An 18,820-nucleotide genomic window follows, 5' to 3' on the forward strand; every position below is an offset into this window, starting at 1 on the left:
GTGTCTTGAAAGCAGGCCATCATCATATTCTCCATTGACTGTCTGCTGCCTAGAGCAGTGTCTGCTCGGGGGAAGGAATACAGATTGTTTTCTCCTATGTTTAATGAATTTGCATATTTCCATAAGAAACATTCCCTGTGGATGATGTGCTGTGTGCTGTGCTAAGTAGTTTCAGTTGTGTCCTACTCTGTGACCCTATGGGCTACAGCCCAGCCAGGGTCCTCTGTCCATGGGATTCTCTAGGCAAGAATACTGGAGTGGGTAGCCATTCCCTTCTCCAGGAGATCTTCCCGAACCAGGGATCAAACCTGTGTCTCCTGCATTAGCAAATGGTTCTTTACCACTTAGCGCCACCTGGCCTGTGGATGATGGGTGCGTTCGGTTCTTCAGCCTTTCCTTTTCTGCTGTGAGCTAGCCCATATAATTTTTTCTTAAGTTATCCAGAACTGATTTCTGTTGTTGGCAACCAAAAAATCCTGCCTGGTTCAGCTCCCTCAACATCTCTTCCATGAAGTACATCAAGGATGTCCAAAGTGCTTTCAATAGTGGGCCATAAGTTCAGAAATCCCTGGGCCTGTGCCAGTGGCATTTGAATTAATCAACATAGAGGATAAAGAGGGTCCATATGTGTGCTAGATGAAAGTTAAGTGTGTGTGTTTAAGTCAAGTGTGTGCAACATATGAATGAGCAGAAACATTAAACATAACCTTTAGGAAAAGACAACAGGCAAGTGCAAACAAAAAAGAAAGCAGAATATGCATAATTCATATTACAAAATAAATTCAAGGAAAGCAAAATCTATTTAGATATTTACCAAAGGTAGAGCACTACATAACAAAGCTTATGGGAATGGGCCCAATCTCTACTTACAGGAAGATTAACAATCTTAAATTTCCTTATTATAGGAATAAGAAGGAGATAGCTGAACTGAGCAATCAAGTTAAGAAACTCGACGAAGAGAAGGGAATAGACAGAATAAGAAAGGTGTTTGACTGCAGTCAGGTCCATGGTAAGGGGCAGGATAAGGAAGAAGGGCCTCTCAAATGCATAAATCATATAGCCAGAGGGGTTCAAGACAACCAAAAGAGCAGTGTCACAGAAGCAAGGGAAACGTAGTTTTAGTGAAGAAGCAATGAGTTGCAAGAAGGAGAGAAACCAGCAGCATCAAACGTGAAAAAGAGATCCAATAATAAAATTACTTAAACTTCTATAGAATTTGGCAATTACCAGTAAGAGTTTGTGAGAGTTTCTTCTAGCTTCTCACAGAAATAAAAGACTTGAGGAATTTAAAAAGACCTGAAGTTAGTGGTCATTCTTCACACTTGCCATCCAGCATTTTATTAGCCTTCTTACAATAAGTGGACTCCAATTTTGTTACAGATGACACAGCCCTTCTTATTGGAGCCATGTGATTCAGATGAAGGTGGCATGTCTAGGACTGAAGTGGGTTGGATAAGCTAATATCACTCCCATCCCTCTTCTCCCTTACCTACCCCCTACCCTATACTCACTTTCCTGATTACTTTTACAGCAAGCAGTGGCAATGTGGTGTGAGACACAAAGGAGTCATAATGTCTAGTCAGACATGATGACTAGAGCTGGGGCATCTATCTTTTGAGAAAAAGTAGAAAGATCAAGAGAGTCACAGCTCTACCAGCCCTGAATCATTACCCACTGGATGGACACAAGTAGCTGTATGACTCTAGGCTTTTTATTTTTAATCTTTGGGTCACGCCACATGGCTTACGGGATCTTAGTTCCCCAACCAAATATCGAACCCATGCCCCCTGCACTGGCAGTACAGAGTCTTAGCCACTGGAGCACCAGGGAAGTCATGACTCTAGGGTTTTTATGATGTGAGAAATATAAACTCCTGATGTCTGAGAAGTAAAACCTCACTTTTCAGTGGGTGGTGTATCAGTGACATTGCAAGAGGAGAGTGTGCAATGAGATAAATAGATGGACGCAGCCCTCTTTGGAAAAAACAGTCTGCTGCAGACTCTATCAGTTTCATGTTACAAAAAACCCAAGATTAACTGGCTTAAACAAAGAAGAGATGTATTGACTCACATATGTGAAAACTCCAGGGGTAAGGATGATTTAATCTCTGTTGCAGAAGACGTGTGACTTTGGGTGATGCTGACCTTGCCCCTAGCTACAGAGGTGGATGTGTGATTTAAGTCTGAGCTGGTTCATACAGAACATTTCCTTGACAACGGTAAATTGTTGAGGGATGGGCACAAGCCAAGTCCTTAGGACAATTAGAGCCAAAGAAACTCAATTTCCTGGGTATTTGTGTGAAATATCAGAAAAGCAGACTTTTCTTTTCCTGAAGTAGTTGAGCAAGAGAGGATATGTGGATGGAGGATATGTGGCAACATCTTGTCATTATGAGGGGGAGCTTCTGAGACAAAAGCTAGTACAGAAGATGCTAAGCCCAGAGATGAAGAAAGAGAAACCAGGTTCCGATGACAGCTTAAGATTTAGTCAAGCCTTATCTGGAGTCAGGCCCACCCCTGGAGTTTTCACATATGTGACTCAATAAATTTCTACATTGCTTAAGCCAGTTAGTCTTGGATTTTCTACAACACAAAAGCTAAAGAGTGTAGCAGATTGTTTTTCTCAAAGATGGCTGCATCAGTATATTTATATCCTATTGTACATTCTCTGCATGCAATGTGACTGTGTCTGTGTTCCTGTTCCTTGAGTCTGGGTGGGGCTTCTGACTGCCCTAACCAGTGGAGTTTGGCATGGTGATGTTGTGTGAAATCCTATGTTAAGGTATAAAAAGGAAATTCCCCTTCTCTTTCTCTGCCTCTGCAACTCACCCAACTATATTGTAAGAGAACCTAAGCCACTTGGAGAGGCCATGTGTAGATATTCTTGCCAACAATCCCAGCTAAGGTCTCAGCTGACAGTCAGATTGAATCACTAGACATGAGTGAATGTGCCTTCAACTGATTCCAGCCTCTAGTCTTCAAGTCTTCTAGCTGCAACTCAAGACATCAAAGGGCAGAGACAAGCCACTCTGGTGGTGCCCTGTCTGATATCCTGACCCACAAAAAACATGAAAGATAATAAATGATTATCATGGTTTTAACGAAACTGAGTTTGGGGTAATTTGTTCTACTGTGCTAGATAAACTATTACAGACTCCTAATTAATAGGGTTAGCATTCTATGAGAGTGGTTTAAGAATAGTGGAAAGAGAAATAAGATTGCTGAGTGTGAGGAATGAATTGGAGATGAGGAAAATGGAGTCAGAGTATAAGCTTCTCGGGAAAATTTCCATGAAAGCATCTCCCTGGTACTAAGAAAGGATTAGACAAGTCTGAATCCAAAGCAAACAGCAGCCTTCATGCTTTTGCTCATCATCAGGAGACTAAGGTTATGAGTTTGATAGAATCCAGGAGGAGGAACTTCAGCTAATAAGTTTCATGAATTCCTCTGAATTCAAAAAGGCATTAAGAAGAAATGAAAGGTGAATCAGTGAAAACTTCAAGAAGAAGACACTTATTTGAGAAGCTCTCTGCTCAAAATCTCCAGCAGACTCCATCATCTATGGTTAAGATCAAGTTCTTCAGCCTGGCATTCAATGGCCATTTCTGTTTCTCAGCCTCTCCTTTACACACCCCAACCTCCAGCAGAACTGCACAATGGCACTACTTGATATTCTCTGATTGCCCCTTCACTTTGCCACCTCTGGGTTCTTGCCCTTATGCTGAGGAAGATTTGGGACCCCAGCCTTGGCCAGAGTGTTGTTCAGAGCCTGTGCCCATCCTCACCTCAGCTAAGGTCTAGAAGCCTCCTGAAGAGAGGAATCAATGATATGTGGTCTTAGGGACTCCAGCCTTCTTCTTACATGATTTTTCACTTGAGGTACAATGAATATACAATAAAATGCATGTATCTCAAGTGTACAGTTCTATGAGTTTTAACAATTGTATTCACATGGTAACCACTAGTCCAATGAAGCTTTAGAACTTTTCTATCACTCCAAAAATTTCCCTCATTCTCCTGCCCCTTTCCAGTCAATCCTGTGCACCTCCCATCTCCCAGAAAACAACTGCTTTGGTTTCTATTACCACAGATTAGTTTTTCCTCTCTTTGAACCTCATGTAAATAGAATCACACAGTACATATTCTGTGTCATGCTTCTTTCACTCAACATAATGTTTCTGAGTTTCACCTGTGTTTTTCGTGCATTAATTTTTCATTCTTCCCTATTGCTGTGTAGTATTCCATTGTACAAATATAGCACAATTTGTTTATCCATTTTCCTGTTGGTGGATATCGGAGTTGCTTGCAGTTATGGGCTATCATGAATAAAATTACCATGAACATTCTTGAATATTTCTAGTGAATATTTATTCTGGTTTCTTAGGAGTGAAATTGCTGGGTCATGGGATAAGTGAGGGTTTAAGTTTATAAGGAACTGCTAAGCAGTTTATCTAAGTAGTCGTGACATTTTATGCTCTCATCACCATTGTATGAGAGTTCCAGTTGCTCTGTCTTTGCCAATAATTAGCACTGTTAGTCTTTTGGTATTGTTAGTAGTTGTGAAATTATATCTCATTTTGGCTTTAAAATGTATTTCCCTGATGACTAAAAATGTTGGGAAACTTCTTACGTACTTATTCACATACCCTCTTTTGTGAAGTGTCTGTTCAAGTCTTCTGCTATTTTTTAAATTGATTTGTACATGCAGAATTCTTTGTTGCCAAGGTTACGCATAATCCAGAAGCCCGCCTGGAGTTCACCTGGAGCTGGCACACAGGTTCAAGGCCAGAAAGGTACGTGTTTATAATCAAAGAATCTGAGTCTACTTAGGAGTTAGACTACACAGGATCATGTAAGCATTGTAACTTGTGTCTTTTGATATCAGACATGACACAGTGCATCTGGTAAAAGAGAAGAAATTCTGAATATTATGCTACAGTAATGGTTCCCAACATTGGATACAAATTCTCCAAAATTTGGAAGCGTCTTCATCCCAAGATTCTGGTTCAATGACGGTGGTGTAGCCATAGAATTTGGAGCTGTAAAAGTTTTCTAGGTGACTAAAATGCAGCTAAGGTTGAGAATCGCTTCTCTAAAAGGAATGACATTCATTCACTATGGGACATCTTATATGTTACTTTGCTAAACCATCAAGCTCATTTAAACAGACTATTAGGTGTCTTTTTCACGTAGGTAAGTTATTCAGAGAAGCTGGAGATGTCTATTCATTTATCAATGTCAAGTATCAAACTGCAGATCATGGTCTAACTGACCATGCTTTTCTTTCCTTGCTTCGTAATTCTCTCAAAAATGCATCTCATCTATAATAATCATGCTTGGAATAAAGTGAGGATTTAGCCCTCAGTTCTAGATGCATTCTCCACCCAACAGTTAAAGTGAAATGAAAGAGTCAGCTTTATTTCCTGTCCTAAACTGGTGAACGACAGGGAAACCTGGCGTACTGCAGTCCACGGGGTCGCAAAGAGTTGGATACGACTGAGCAACTGACCAACAATAAAGCTGAAGTGGACACATCCTGTTCCTGAGTCCAAGCTCACTCTGCTCGTCACACAACAGGCTGATGAATCCAGGAGATGAGTGTTGAGGCAAGGAATATGACTTTATTTGGAAAACTGGCGGACCAAGTAGATAGCAGACTAATGTCTCAGAGTAATTAACCATCTTGTCAGGGGCTGGATGCCAGGTTCTTTTATACAGTCAGAGAGAGAAAAGCAATGAAGAACTAAAGTCAAAAGGTAAAATAGAGAGGAAGGGGCAGTGGGGAAGTAAAGTGAAAGGGTCTTCAGTCTTCCAAAATTTATCTGGGAATGGCCAGTCTTTGGAAGGGAGGTGTTTATCTCTTCTTTCTGTTGTAGCTGTTCACAGGTGGGCAGGGTCAGATTATCTCTCTGTGAGCTGAACCAAAACACTTTACAGTCAGGCAGAGGGGCAGGGTCCTCTGAAGCAGGCTATTATATATGATTATAATAACAAAAACAATGAAAAGCAAGTCAAAGAAACAATTTTGGACATGAAGTCAGAACTGGCTTCTTCTCTGCAACAATCCCATGTATTTGTAACTTACTATCAAGTTCAAGTTCCATCCCTAAAAAAACCAGATTTCAAATTTGGGAAACGTTGTACAGAAGTTATGATCTAAGGTTAGTGGTCAGCAAATTATGGCCAGTAGGCCAAGTTCTTCCCATGGCCTAAATCCAATCCAATGCCTGTTTTTGTAAAGTCTGTGAGCTAAGAATGATTTTTACAATTTTAAATTATAAAAATAACTCAAAATGAGACTACTAAGGAGACATGACTTTGATTTCTGATCCAGGAAGATCCCACATGCTGCAGAGCAACTAAGCCTGTGCACCACAAGTACTGAGCTTGTGCTCCAGAGCCCAGGAGCTGCAACTACTGAGCCCACGTGGTGCAGCAACTACCGAAGCTCGAGTACCCTAGAGCCCATGCTCCGCAACAAGAGGCCAGTGCAATGAGAAACCTGGGTAGTACAGCTAGAGCGTAGCCCCTGGTCTCGCAACTAGAGAAAAGCCTGTGCAGCAACGAAGACCCAGTGCAGCCAAAAATAAATAAAATTATATTAAAAAAGAATTAATCAAGTTCCATGGAGTTTTTTGAAATGTAAAATCACAACTGTTCATCTATGTAGTGTTAATGGCTGCTTTTGCGCTCCAATAGCAGAGTTGAGTAATTACAACAGAAACTGTGTAGCCCACAGAGCCTAAATATTTATTATCTGGCCTTTTACAGAAGAAATCTACTGATTCTTGGTCTAGATAAAGATTCTCTGGATGGGAGAGGAGGACAGCTGGAGAAGTGAGAAAAGTATAGACTTTTTGGGTCTTTCACAAAGAGTGACCCCAGTCTCCCTACCTCCCCGCTAGACCAAACCCGGGGAGGTAAGGAGTAAAGAGTAGCAAATAACAGACCTTTCAGTTTGGGTAATCTGAATGCAGAGGGTTGATCCCATTACTGGTTAGAGCCCCAGAAAGGGGTAAAACTAGAAAATAAGTCACCGCATAGTAAGTCCAGGCCCCTGGTTCTCAGAGCCTTATCTTCATACGGGTAGCATCAACATCCCCTGGAAGCTTGTTCAAATTGTAAATTCTTCAGCCTTACTCTAGACTCACTGACTCAGAAGCCCTTCTGGTGGTGCTAAAGCACCAAAGAATTTGAGAAGCTAGGTAGGCAGGGCTTCAGCCAGCAGCTCAAAGTCCCTGTGACTCTGCATGGCTTTGAGATGCTGACTGATCCCCATTGACCTGAGAGAGGCACAGAGGTAGCTGAAGGAGAGCTGAGTTTAAAGTCACATGCTTGGGGTCAAAGGAAGATGTGATAACAAACATGGGACAAGGACTGAAGCTCAGCTGGGGAGAAACACATATCAGTGATGGCAACATTTAGAAAAGGAAAGATGCAGGATTCCCAGGTGACAGAGTGGCTTTTGCCAAACAACAGAAAAAAACAGAACTTAGGTCCAGAAAAAATAAATTCCTTTTTTTCTCTAAGCCTTATGGAGGTATAACTGACAAATAAAAATTATATATATTTAAGGTGTATAATGTGATAATTTGATTTACGTATTCATTGTTAAACAATTACCACAGTTAACCCATTCATCACCTCACATAGTTACCTTTTTTTGTTCTGGTAAGAACACTTAAGAGCTACTCAACAAACTTCAAATATACAATATAGTATTATAGTGCATGTGTGCGAGTGACTGCACTTTCACTTTTCACTTTCATGCATTGGAGAAGACAATGGCAACCCAATCCTGTATTCTTGCCTGGAGAATCCCAGGGACAGGGGAGCCTAGTGGGCTGCCGTCTATGGGGTCGCACAGAGTCAGACACGACTGAATCGATTTAGCAGCAGCAGCAGCAGCAGCAGCAGCAGCAGCGTGCTAAGTTGCTTCAGTTGTGTCCAACTTTTCGTAACTCTACGAACTGTAGCCCACCAGGATTCTCCAGGCAAGAATAGTGGAGTTGGTTGCCAAGCCCTCCTCATAGTATTATAGTATTATTAGCTATAGTCACCATGTTATATGGTAGACTGCCATAACTTACTCATCTTACTCATCAGTTATGAAGGTTTGTACCCTTTGACCAATATCTTCCCTTTTTCTCTACCCCCAGCCCCTGGCAGCAGCCATTCAACTCTCTGCTTCTCTGAGTTGAACTTTTTAGATTTCAGTAGAAATGAGGTCATACAGTACTTGTCTTTCTGTGTCTGGCTTTTTTCACTAGGCATATGTCTTCCAGGTTCATCCATGTTGTCACAAATGGCAGGATTTCTTTCTTTTTATGGATGAATAATACTTCCTTTTATAGAGCTGACTTGAACAATGCAGATGTTAAGGACACCAACCCTCTTGTTGTTGAGAACATGCATATAGCTTTATAGTCAGCCCTCCTTGTGAGAGTCCATTCGGATTCAACCAACCACATATCAGGTAGTACTGTGATTGTAGTTGTTTAGTTGCTCAGTTGTGTCCAACTCCTTAGCAACCTCTTTAGTGACCCCATTGACCGTAGCCCACCAGGCTCCTCTGTCCTTGGAATTTCCCAGGCAAGAATAATAGAGTGTGTTGCCATTTCCTTCCCAACCCAGGGATTGAACCCACCTCTCCTGAATTGGCAGGTGGATTCTTTACCACTGAGCCACCAGGAAAGTCCAGTACTATGGAACATATTTATTAAAAAAAAATCTAAGTTTAAGGGTTAACTTATATGTATAAATAAACATATATGTATATGTATATATCTCACATTTTATTTATTCATTTGTCTGTTGACCTGTTTCTTTTTAAAAATCACAAAAGAAAAAGAATAAGAAAAATCCTAAATATTAAAACTGGTTCCATATCTTGCTTATTGTGAATAATGCTACAATGAACACAGGATTGTAGAAACCACTTTTAGATCCTGATTTCAATTTTTTGACTATATACTCAGAAGTGGGATTACTGGATCATATGGTAAAATTAATTTTTTTGGCCATCACATACAGCTTGAAGGATCTTAGTTCCCACTATTGATTGAACCTGGGCCCCTGCAGTGAAAGTGCCGAGTCCCAACCACTGGACTGCCAGAGAATTCTCAATTTTTAATGCTTTAAGGAACTTCCTAATGACTGTGCTAATTTACAGTCCCACCAACGGTATACAAGTTTTCTCTTTTTTCCACACCCTCACTTCACTTTCAGTTCAGTCGCTCAGTCGTGTCTGACTCTTTGCGACCCCATGGACTGCAGCACGCCAGGCCTCCCTGTTGCCATCCTAACAGGGGTAAGGTGGTATCTCACTGAGGTTTTGACTTGCGTTTCCCTGACGATTAGTGAGATTGAGTACCTTTTCATTGACCTATTAGCCCTTTGTATGTCTTTGGAATAAAGTTTCATTTCTTGAAACATATATTTGAGAACTGAGGTTTCTACTTGCCGTCTCCTTAATAAACGTTGTTTGGTTGTTTAGGGGAAATGTGGGGATATGAGGACTACTCTGGGGGAAAGTTCAAGATCCTATGCAGTCAGCTGGTAGTGAACTATTTTGGAACTCGGATCCCAGACTCTGAATTGAAAACAAGACCTTGCTATTTGTAGCACCTATACTGCGAGAAGGGAGGGAAGAAGGGAATGCTTACCAGACAGAGGTTAGGACTATGAAGTTTTAATTCCCTAACCCACCAAAATAGAGACTTCTCTTTTATCCAGCAGTAAAACCTCAGATTCTCTTCCAAAAAGCACCTTGTGATTGTAGTATCAAACTGCAGGAGTATCAAACTGTCACCCTTGTGACATAAGCAGGGCATATGAGGCATTTGACTCTCTGTGGTGGACATATAGCCAAAAGTCAGCCAATTTCAAAAATTGTCATGTTAGCCAATTTCAAAAAGACGATTTGATTACAAACACTATAGATACTTGGTCCTATTTCTTATTAAAAATCACAAGAGAAAAATAATAAGAAAGATCCTATATATTAAAAGAGATTTAAGAAACTTGCCACCAATTACAAAGCATAGATCTTTATACTTTGAATTCTGATTTGAACAAACTGGTAAAAATGAGACAATTGAGGGAATGCACACTCTGAATATTTGATTATATTAAGTAAGTTTTATAAACATTTTTACATGTGAGAATAGCATTGTGGTTATGGTTTAAAAATAATTCTCATTTTTAGAGAAATCTAAAATATTTATATGAAAAGATATAATATCCGGGCAAGGGTACTAGGCAGGCGTACAGATGAAACCAGACTGACCATGAGGTGATAAGTGTTGTAGCTTGTTGATGAGTGTATGGGTTCATTATACTATTCTGGTCCATTGTTGCATGTATTTCAAATTTTCCAATGTAAATAGTCTAGCTTTGTTTTTTAAAAAGCATTTTTGAAAGAGTAGCAATAACATTAACTTGAAAGAAGTCACAGTCATTTGCCCCCCCCTCAAAAAAATATTTAGAATTTCTATAAAAGCATTACAGTATTTGTGCAGGTGAGTAAAACGTTAGAGATATTTTTGACACTGGAGTTTTGCCAGCCTGATATTTTCCAGTGTTTCATTAGGGAGGGGCTGCTTTCCCATCATTTTCTCCCCTCTTGGGACAGATCAATCCACAGATTTATATCTGTGCGTTCACTGGGCTGTGGGTGTGCCTTTCTAGGGATAACTGCTGTTCACCATCACTGTAAGATGGGGAAGGTGAGTGAGGGGGAAGGAAGACCTTCCATGTAGGCAGCAGCAAACTACCATCACAAGTGAGGTAAAGACTGCAAGGAATCCTGTAGGCAGGATTCTCTCTGAGGTTTCCCAGTTCACACAGCTAGTCCTCGCATTATTTATCTGCATATCCACACAATTCTCCAAGAACACTTCACAGTGGCTATTTCTTAGTTAGTTATGGATGTCACTTCTCTTTCCAGGTGAAAGCTACTACAGAGCAGTGAAAACTGAGGAATTCCCTTTCTGGCTATCATAGTCCTGGACGGTACTGTGATTTGGAGAGGACTCAGGAGTACTTAGTTCTCAGAGCTTTTTGATGTGGCTTTGGCTTCTCAGCTCTTAGTACTTTTGATGTGACTGTGGCTTGTCTCCTCTCCAGGCAGGCTTGCAAAGAGATGGGCATATCCACATGGGTGGTCTGGTACAAAGTACAGTCATGGGAGTGGCCAAAAGAATTTCATAAGGTGGAACAAATCCCCTTGGCAGGTCTTTCTCAAGAATTCCAGTTGTGTACCTGGTTTCCCACTCTGGAATGAATCTATTGAAATGGAGTCCAATCTTGACCTGGAAACCTCCCAATATATTATATGCCTCCTAATAATATATATATATATATATATATATATATATATATATATTATAACATATAATATATTGTATGTTGGAAAATTTTTACCCGTACCTTTTTATTAAAGTAATAGTATTTGCTTTTCAGCAAGGGAGGCCTCGAGCCATTGAGAATAGCTATTTCTTGCTACCTAACACCCCAAAACTCAATGATTAAAACAATAATATATTATTCTGAGGTCTGAGAACACAGTCCACCAGAGGATTAGCAATGACACTCTCCCACTCCTTTCCTCATCTTTACACTTTTAAATCTCATCCCCATCTTGCTTTGTCCAGACTCCCTTTTCTAGCCTCAGCTGCTTTGAGCAGATGACTCTCAAAGACTGTTTTATTTGTCTACAAAATGGACACATTAATCCCTACCCATTTCATAGCGAAGGTCCAGGAGGATGAGGACATGCTCTGAATGTCCCAAGGGCTGGGCGAAGTGGCGTCGAGGTAGTGGAAGACACTATAGGGACCTGCTCAAGGCCACCTCAAGGTGGCGAGTGATCAGGTCTCCACCTCCCATCCCTGGGTTCTGGCCAGGAACTGTGAGTGAGTCAGTGTGAGTGTGTGAGGGTATGAGTGAGTGTAAGTGGAGATCTCCCTCCAAGGGACTCTTGGAGGGGAAGAAAACACTCCTCTGCTTCCAATTGTAAGACTTCCAGTTTATTAAATTAAAAAGTAAAAAAAAAAAAAATTATTCTCATGAGTCTATGGGTCGGGAATTAAGTCCAGGCTTGGCTGGGTGGTGCTTCTGTTCTTCATGACAATAGCTGGGTCACTCAGGTGCGTTCAGCTGGCAGTTGGGCATCTGAAGCAGCTTCAGTGTTCCTCCACACAGTCTTTCTCCAGGTTTCCTTGGGTTTCCTGTGAGAAAAGGTTTCTTCACAGGATGGTGGTCTCAGGTGAATCTCATTCTTACATGGTGGCTGGCTTATAAGAGGGCATCAAGCCAGTTCTGTTAAAGTATTGGCCCAGTGACACACTTCTGCCATATTCTTTTGGCCAAAGCAAGTCTGAAGGCCAGCCTAGATTCAAGGGGTGAGGAAGCAGAATTTACCTCTTGATAGAGGAATGGCATGCATGGACAGGGAGGAAAGGAATGAATGAAAGCCATGTTCAGAGAGCATCTACCAGTCACTCCTCTGACCACAACAATTCATATCTCTCCCACATGTAAAACAGACTCACACCCTCCCCGCAAAGTCTCATTCCATTAAGGCCTTGGTTTGAAGTCTAGGAGCTTATCCTTTAAATTAGGTCTAGCTGTGAGATGTGAAACACAGAGTGGTGAGGTGGGGATAAGAGGGATAAGATAACATTAGACCCCATCCTTCATAGAGCCAGGGATCACTACATAGCAGTTGCTGGTTCCCATCAATCCTGAAATTCAGCCAGGACACACATCTCCAGATTCCCCAGAACACAATCTCTCTCATTCTCTCTATATATACATACAGATAGAGAGATACAGTGGAGAAGGCAATGGCACCCCACTCCAGTACTCTTGCCTGGAAAATCCCATGGACGGAGGAGCCTGGTAGGCTTCGGTCTGTGGGGTCGCTAAGAGTCGGACACGACTGAGCAACTTCACTTTCACTTTTCACTTCCATGCACTAGAGAAGGAAATGGCAACCCACTCCAGTGTTCTTGCCTGGAGAATCCCAGGGACGGGGGAGCCTGGTGGGCTGCCGTCTATGTGGTCACACAGAGTCGGACACGGCTGAAGTGACTTAGCAGCAGAGAGATACAGAAAGAAAAAAAAACATTATATATATATACATATATATAATGTATATGTATATGTAATGTATATATACATATATATATGTATATATATATAATATGGAAAGAGAGTGATTTATTCTGAGGAATTGGCTCATGCAATTATGGTGGCTGAGAAGGCACATAATCTGCACTCTGCAAACTGGAGACCTAGGAAAGCCAGGGGTATAATTTAGTCAGAGTCCCAAAGCCTGAGAAGTGAGCTGATGGTGTAAATCCTAGTCCAGGGGTAGAAGATGAGATGAGACATCTCAGCAGTTCAAGCAGTGATGCAGGAAATAATGGGCAAATTCGTTTTCCCGCGGCCTTTGTTCTGTCTAGGCTTTCAGAGGATTGGATGGTGCCCACGCAAATCAGGGGAGTTGGGGGGGAGGGCTAATCTGCTTTGAGTCCACCAATTCAAATGCTAACTCATCCAGACACATCCAGAAATAACATTTAATCTGGGCACCCTGTGGCTCATCAAGTTGACACATAAAATTAGCCATCCCACATGGTATGGATGTACCACAGATTATTTAACCATTCATCTGTTGAAAGACACTTGGGCAGTTTCCAATTTAGGGCTATTGTGAATAAAGCTGCTATGAACATTTGAACATTCATGGACATGATTTTGTGTGAAAATAAATAATCGTTTCTCTGAGATAAATGCCTAAGAGTGAAATTGCTGGGTCACATGTTAAGTCCATTTTTGATTTTAAAAGACACTGTCCAACTATTTTTCAAAGCAGCTGCATCATTTTACATTCTCACCAGCAATGTATGAGTGAGTGATCCATTTTCTCTGTATCCTCACCATCACTTATTTTAAATTTTAGCCATTTTTAATATTTTGGCAGTCAAAATTTCTCCACAAATTTCTGAAATGTTTCTTAGGTAGCACTGCTTCCAATGAGAATAGCTAGGTCACTGGTTCTCAAACTAGACTGCCCACTGGGATTGTCTGGGGAACTTGTGCTTGGGTCCTTCCCTCAGAGACTAATTCCATCTGGAATTTTTAAAGTTCCCCAGGGGATTTCAACACACAGAAAAATTCATGAAACATTGATGTTATTCTCATAACTTAGTCATTTTAATCCTAAAATTTCAAGATCCTGTGAATGAGATAAATTTAAGGATTGAGGTAATTGTCTCTTGAATAAAGAAAGATTGAAAAGCCGGAGCTGCATTATATTCCCAGCAGAGTGTCAGGAGAAAGCAAGCATAGGGGGGAGTAAAAATAACTGTGGTCCAACAAGCCCTATTATAAGAAAAAAACTTCAAAAACAGACATATAAAAGACCAAAACCCAAATCAAATTATATAAAAACAAACTACAAAAGCCCGGGAAACATTTCAATTCCTAGAATTATGGTGTAGTGGTAGAAAGAGAAAGGGTTTTGGAGTTAGAAGTCCTGGTTTTTCCCACTTAGAACCTGTGAGATCTTGGATGAATCACTTGCTCTCTCTAAATTTTATTTTAACTCACCGCTGAAATCTATAGCAAAAAGGTTACTTTAGAGGTTTTTTGCAAAGGTTAAATATACTGATATGTGCTGTATTTTTAACCATAACACACTGAAATTGTGACATATTTTTTATAAGAAAATTAGAAACATTTGTTATCTGAGCAGCATCTGGCTCACCCCAACAAATATTTAATGAGCATCTTTGATGTAATACTTGCTATACAGTACACATTTTCTTTTTATAATTTCTTAGTTTTTATATTTTTACCTGGAAATCTCAAACACATACAAGTAGAAAGAAGAATGTAATTTGATGCTTCTTAAGCATTAAGTGTCCCTATGGTTCACCTGGGGAGCTTGTTAAACTGCAATTCTGACTCAGCAATCTGGAGTGGGGCCTGAGACTCTGCATTTTACAAAGCTTCCCTGTGACTGACATGTTGCTGACCGCAACTACCATATGTTTGCACTGCCCTAATGAAACACCATAGACTGGGTGGCGTAAACAACAGACACTTATTTCTCATAGTTTTGGAGGCTAGTCTGTCAGATCAGGGCACCAGCATCGTCAGGCTCTGGTGAGGGCCCTCTTCCTGGTTTGCAGACGGCTGCCTTCTTTCTGTACCCTCACTAGAGGGAGATCTGGTGTTTCTTCCTGTTCTTGAAAGAGCACTAATGCCATCATAGGAGCTCCATCCTCATGATCCCCTAATACTTCTTCATTATTACATCATAAAGCTTAGGGCTTCAACATAAGAATATTGGGGAGACACAGATATACAGCCCATAACACAAGGATATAATGAACCCCCAGGTATTCTGCTTAACTTCAATAGCAATTAACTCATGTTCAATTTTGTTTTCACTTCCTCATCCATCTCTTCTTCCCCTTGCCCTCTACAGATTATTCTGAAGTATATACAGACATTCTATCATTACACCTATATTTCATTATGTATCTTCTAAAAAGATATTAAAATACTCCCTTCGAAAAAATATAACTACCAAATCAATACTCTCCCCCCCCAAAAAATTAACAGTGATTACTTAATATCACCCGAAATCCACTCAGCATTCATATCTCCCTTAGTGCTTCTTTACTGTGACATGTTAAGTTTGTCTCTTCAGTCTCTTAATTGGAAGATTCCTCTTCCAGTCTTGCTCCTTCCTCACTTTTTTTTTCCTTTAAAGAAACCAAGGTGTTTGTCCCATAGAGATTTACATACTCCGGTTTTGCTGCTCTGCATCCTCATGAGGTTGATTAACATGGCTCTTTCTTTCCTGTATTTTCTGTGAATTGGGAGTTGGATCTAGAGCCTGATTTGGACTCAGGTTTGCTTTTTTGGCAAGGCTGCTTCAGAGGTGGCGCTGTGCGCTTCATCAGGAGATCCATAATGTCTGGCTGTCCTTCTGTTCCAAACCTTTCAAAAGGAGTCGGCTCTTCAAATAATGAAACCATGATTGGGGCATGCTGCCACCAGGCGGTAGCAGCACGCATAGCTGCAGAACAAGAGACACAATTTTAGGCAGAGATCCCAGAGGCAGGACATGATTTCCTCCTTTTGAACCTACATTAAATCACTGGGATTTTTAAACATGACACTTTTAAACATGATATTAATGCTTTATCTTTGTAGCATGTTTATAGCATGTCATAATAGCTACACTTCATTGAACCCAAGAACCTTACATCTACGATCTCATTTAATTTTCACAACGGCCAGGAAAGTCCATCATTGTGTCAGTAGCAAAACAGTGGTGAGGCTGGGATTTGATGTCTACACTGTTCTCTTTAACATTTATGTACCTTGCCACATTCTCTTTTGGTTTGTGCTGAAGTCACCTGTACTTGCTGTCCTCTCCCTTCCCCAACTTACAGCTCTGCTAATTCTTTTCCAGCTCCCCTCCCAACCTCTCCTCCATTCTCTCTCCACCCATCCCTGCCCCAGGAAGCTGGTTTCTGTGGATTTTATCCCCAGGCTGCCTTTCCTGCTGGGTTCCAATTGAATTCACCCCAATTTATACTTTGTGCTTCTCCCCCACCTCACGGTTTCCAAGGGCTGCTTCCCTCAACTACAACTTCTGCACCACGTGGCCCCTCTTCCACGGCTTTTCACCCAACTTCAGTTAATACAATCTTCTTCTCCTGCTCCTTAGGCTTCAGCTTCTCACTATTCTATTTGCTGGGTCTCAGCTTCCCCTTTAATATGCTTACTCCACCTACCTCAGTAAAGAGCATCTTCATTACAACCCCCCAGCTGGCGGGCCTGTGCTTCCTGCTGGGACTCTCTCATACTCATCGACATCCTCACCTTTCATTTTCTTCTCGGCTCCTTCAGTGAGGCAAGCTCCCTAGCGCTTCTCTGAAAGGTTACCACCATTTCCACCTTCCCTAAGGAAGGTTAACTCTCCATTCCCATCTTATTTTTATCTCCCAGCAGCTTTTGATGCACTCCTTGAAGCACTTCCTCCCCAGGCTTCCCAGTCACCATATGCTTGTCCTCGTACCTTCTCAGCCACTTCTTGTCTTTCTGACCACATCGTGGTGGCATGTCCTGGTGTGCAATCCACAAGCCTCTTCTCCATCTCCACTGTCTTCCTACTCATCTCATCTAGCTCTGGAGCTTAAATACCACCTCTGCACAATGACTCTCCAGCCTGTGTGTAGTCTCAACCTATCTCCCGAGCTCCAGAATCACGTATCTAGCTGCCTACTTGTCGTTCTAAAATTAACAAGCCTCAGATAGAATTCTTGATTCCAGACCTCCTCCCACCCCGCCCCTATATATAACCATCTCAGTTGATGGTATCACGATTCAACCAGTTGCTCAGCTCAAAAGCCTTGGAGTTATCCTTGATTCTTCTTGTTTCCTCATTCTTCAAAAAGTTTCCTCTTTCAAAATATAGAAAGTGAAAGTGAAGTCACTCAGTCGTGTCCGACTCTTTGCGATCCCATGGACTATAGCCTACCAGGCTCCTCTGTCCATGGGATTTTCCAGGAATACTGGAGTGGGTTGCCATTTCCTTCTCCAGGAGATCTTCCCACCCCAGGGACTGAACCCGGGTCTCCCGCATTGTAGGCAGACACTTTATTGTCTGAGCCACCAGGGAAGTCCTTCAAAATATAGCCAGCGTCCCAAAATCAGAAGGCAGCTGTGCAGGCGATCAACTGGAAGGGGTAAGAGTTTAAGCAGTAAGACCTATCAAGAAAGACCACTACTGCTGTCCAAGTGGATGATAGTGGCTTGGATCTGAGCAACAGTAATGGATGGTGAAAAGCTTTTGGGACACTGGATATATTCAAAATATATCCAGTTGATTGCCTGCACAGCTGCCTTCTGATTTTTAAAAATTGTAAATCAGGTCATATCACTCTCCAAGCATGACTTTACATCACACTTGCAGTGAAGTCTGAAGTACTTCACTGGACTTCAGGGCCTTATGCAATCTGGTGGCCCCACCTCACTACCTAACTGCCAGCCTCTCTGCTCTTGTTCTGTCTAGCCACACGGGCCTTTGAACATGCTGAGCTTGGTCCTGCTCGGAGCCTGTCTCTGTTGTTCCCCCTGTGTGGAATGTTCTTTCCCATCTTCATATGGCTCTATTTCTTCCCCTTCTCACCTCCACTCTCTTGTCATCTCCTCAGAGGGGACTTTCTGGATGGCCTTATCAAAAGCAGCAGCTCTCTGTTTTGCTACACACATTTGTCTCTTTTATTTTTTAGATTCCACATGTGATACCACACAGTGTTTCTCTGACTTATTTCACTAAGTATAATATTCTCTAGGTCTATCCACACTGCTGCAAATGGCAGAATTTCATTATTACTTTACAGCTAATATTCAATTGTATATGCATATAGCACATCTTTTTTTTTCGGCCACACTGTGAGGCATGTAGGATCTTAGTTCCCTGACCAGGGATCACACCTGCACCCCTAGTACTGGAAGCTAGGAATCTTAACCACTAGACCACCAGGTAAGTCCCCACCATATCTTCTTTATCCATTTGTCTGTTGATGGACGCTTGGGTTGCTTCCATTCCTTGGCTATAGCAAACAGTGCTGCTGTATATGGCAAAACAGAAACAGGTTCAAGATACAGAAAATAAACCAGTGACTACCAGTGGAGAGCAGGAAGGAGGGAGGGGCAAGATAGGGATGTGAGATGAAGAGACACAAACTACTATTACAAAACAGATGAGCAACAAGGATATTCTGTAT

The 18,820-nt window shown here is 41.5% G+C and overlaps 1 protein-coding gene and 1 long non-coding RNA gene across 2 annotated transcripts in view; both read left to right on the forward strand.

The window, feature by feature from the left end:
- Positions 1-5,763, forward strand: part of LOC133252766 (uncharacterized) — a 22,303-nt gene extending 16,540 nt beyond the window's left edge. The window contains exons 2-3 of the long non-coding RNA XR_009738075.1: positions 4,725-4,792; positions 5,391-5,763. This is a non-coding gene — a long non-coding RNA (uncharacterized LOC133252766). The remainder of the gene's footprint in view (positions 1-4,724; positions 4,793-5,390) is intronic.
- A 9,648-nt stretch (positions 5,764-15,411) lies between these two features.
- The window catches only part of MELK (maternal embryonic leucine zipper kinase), an 88,000-nt gene continuing 84,591 nt past the window's right edge, over positions 15,412-18,820 (forward strand). The window contains exon 1 of the mRNA XM_061425675.1: positions 15,412-18,576. The gene's annotated coding sequence lies outside the window, so the exon portion shown is untranslated. The remainder of the gene's footprint in view (positions 18,577-18,820) is intronic.

This window comes from Bos javanicus, chromosome 8, assembly GCF_032452875.1.
Source record: "Bos javanicus breed banteng chromosome 8, ARS-OSU_banteng_1.0, whole genome shotgun sequence".
Lineage (NCBI taxonomy): Eukaryota > Metazoa > Chordata > Mammalia > Artiodactyla > Bovidae > Bos > Bos javanicus.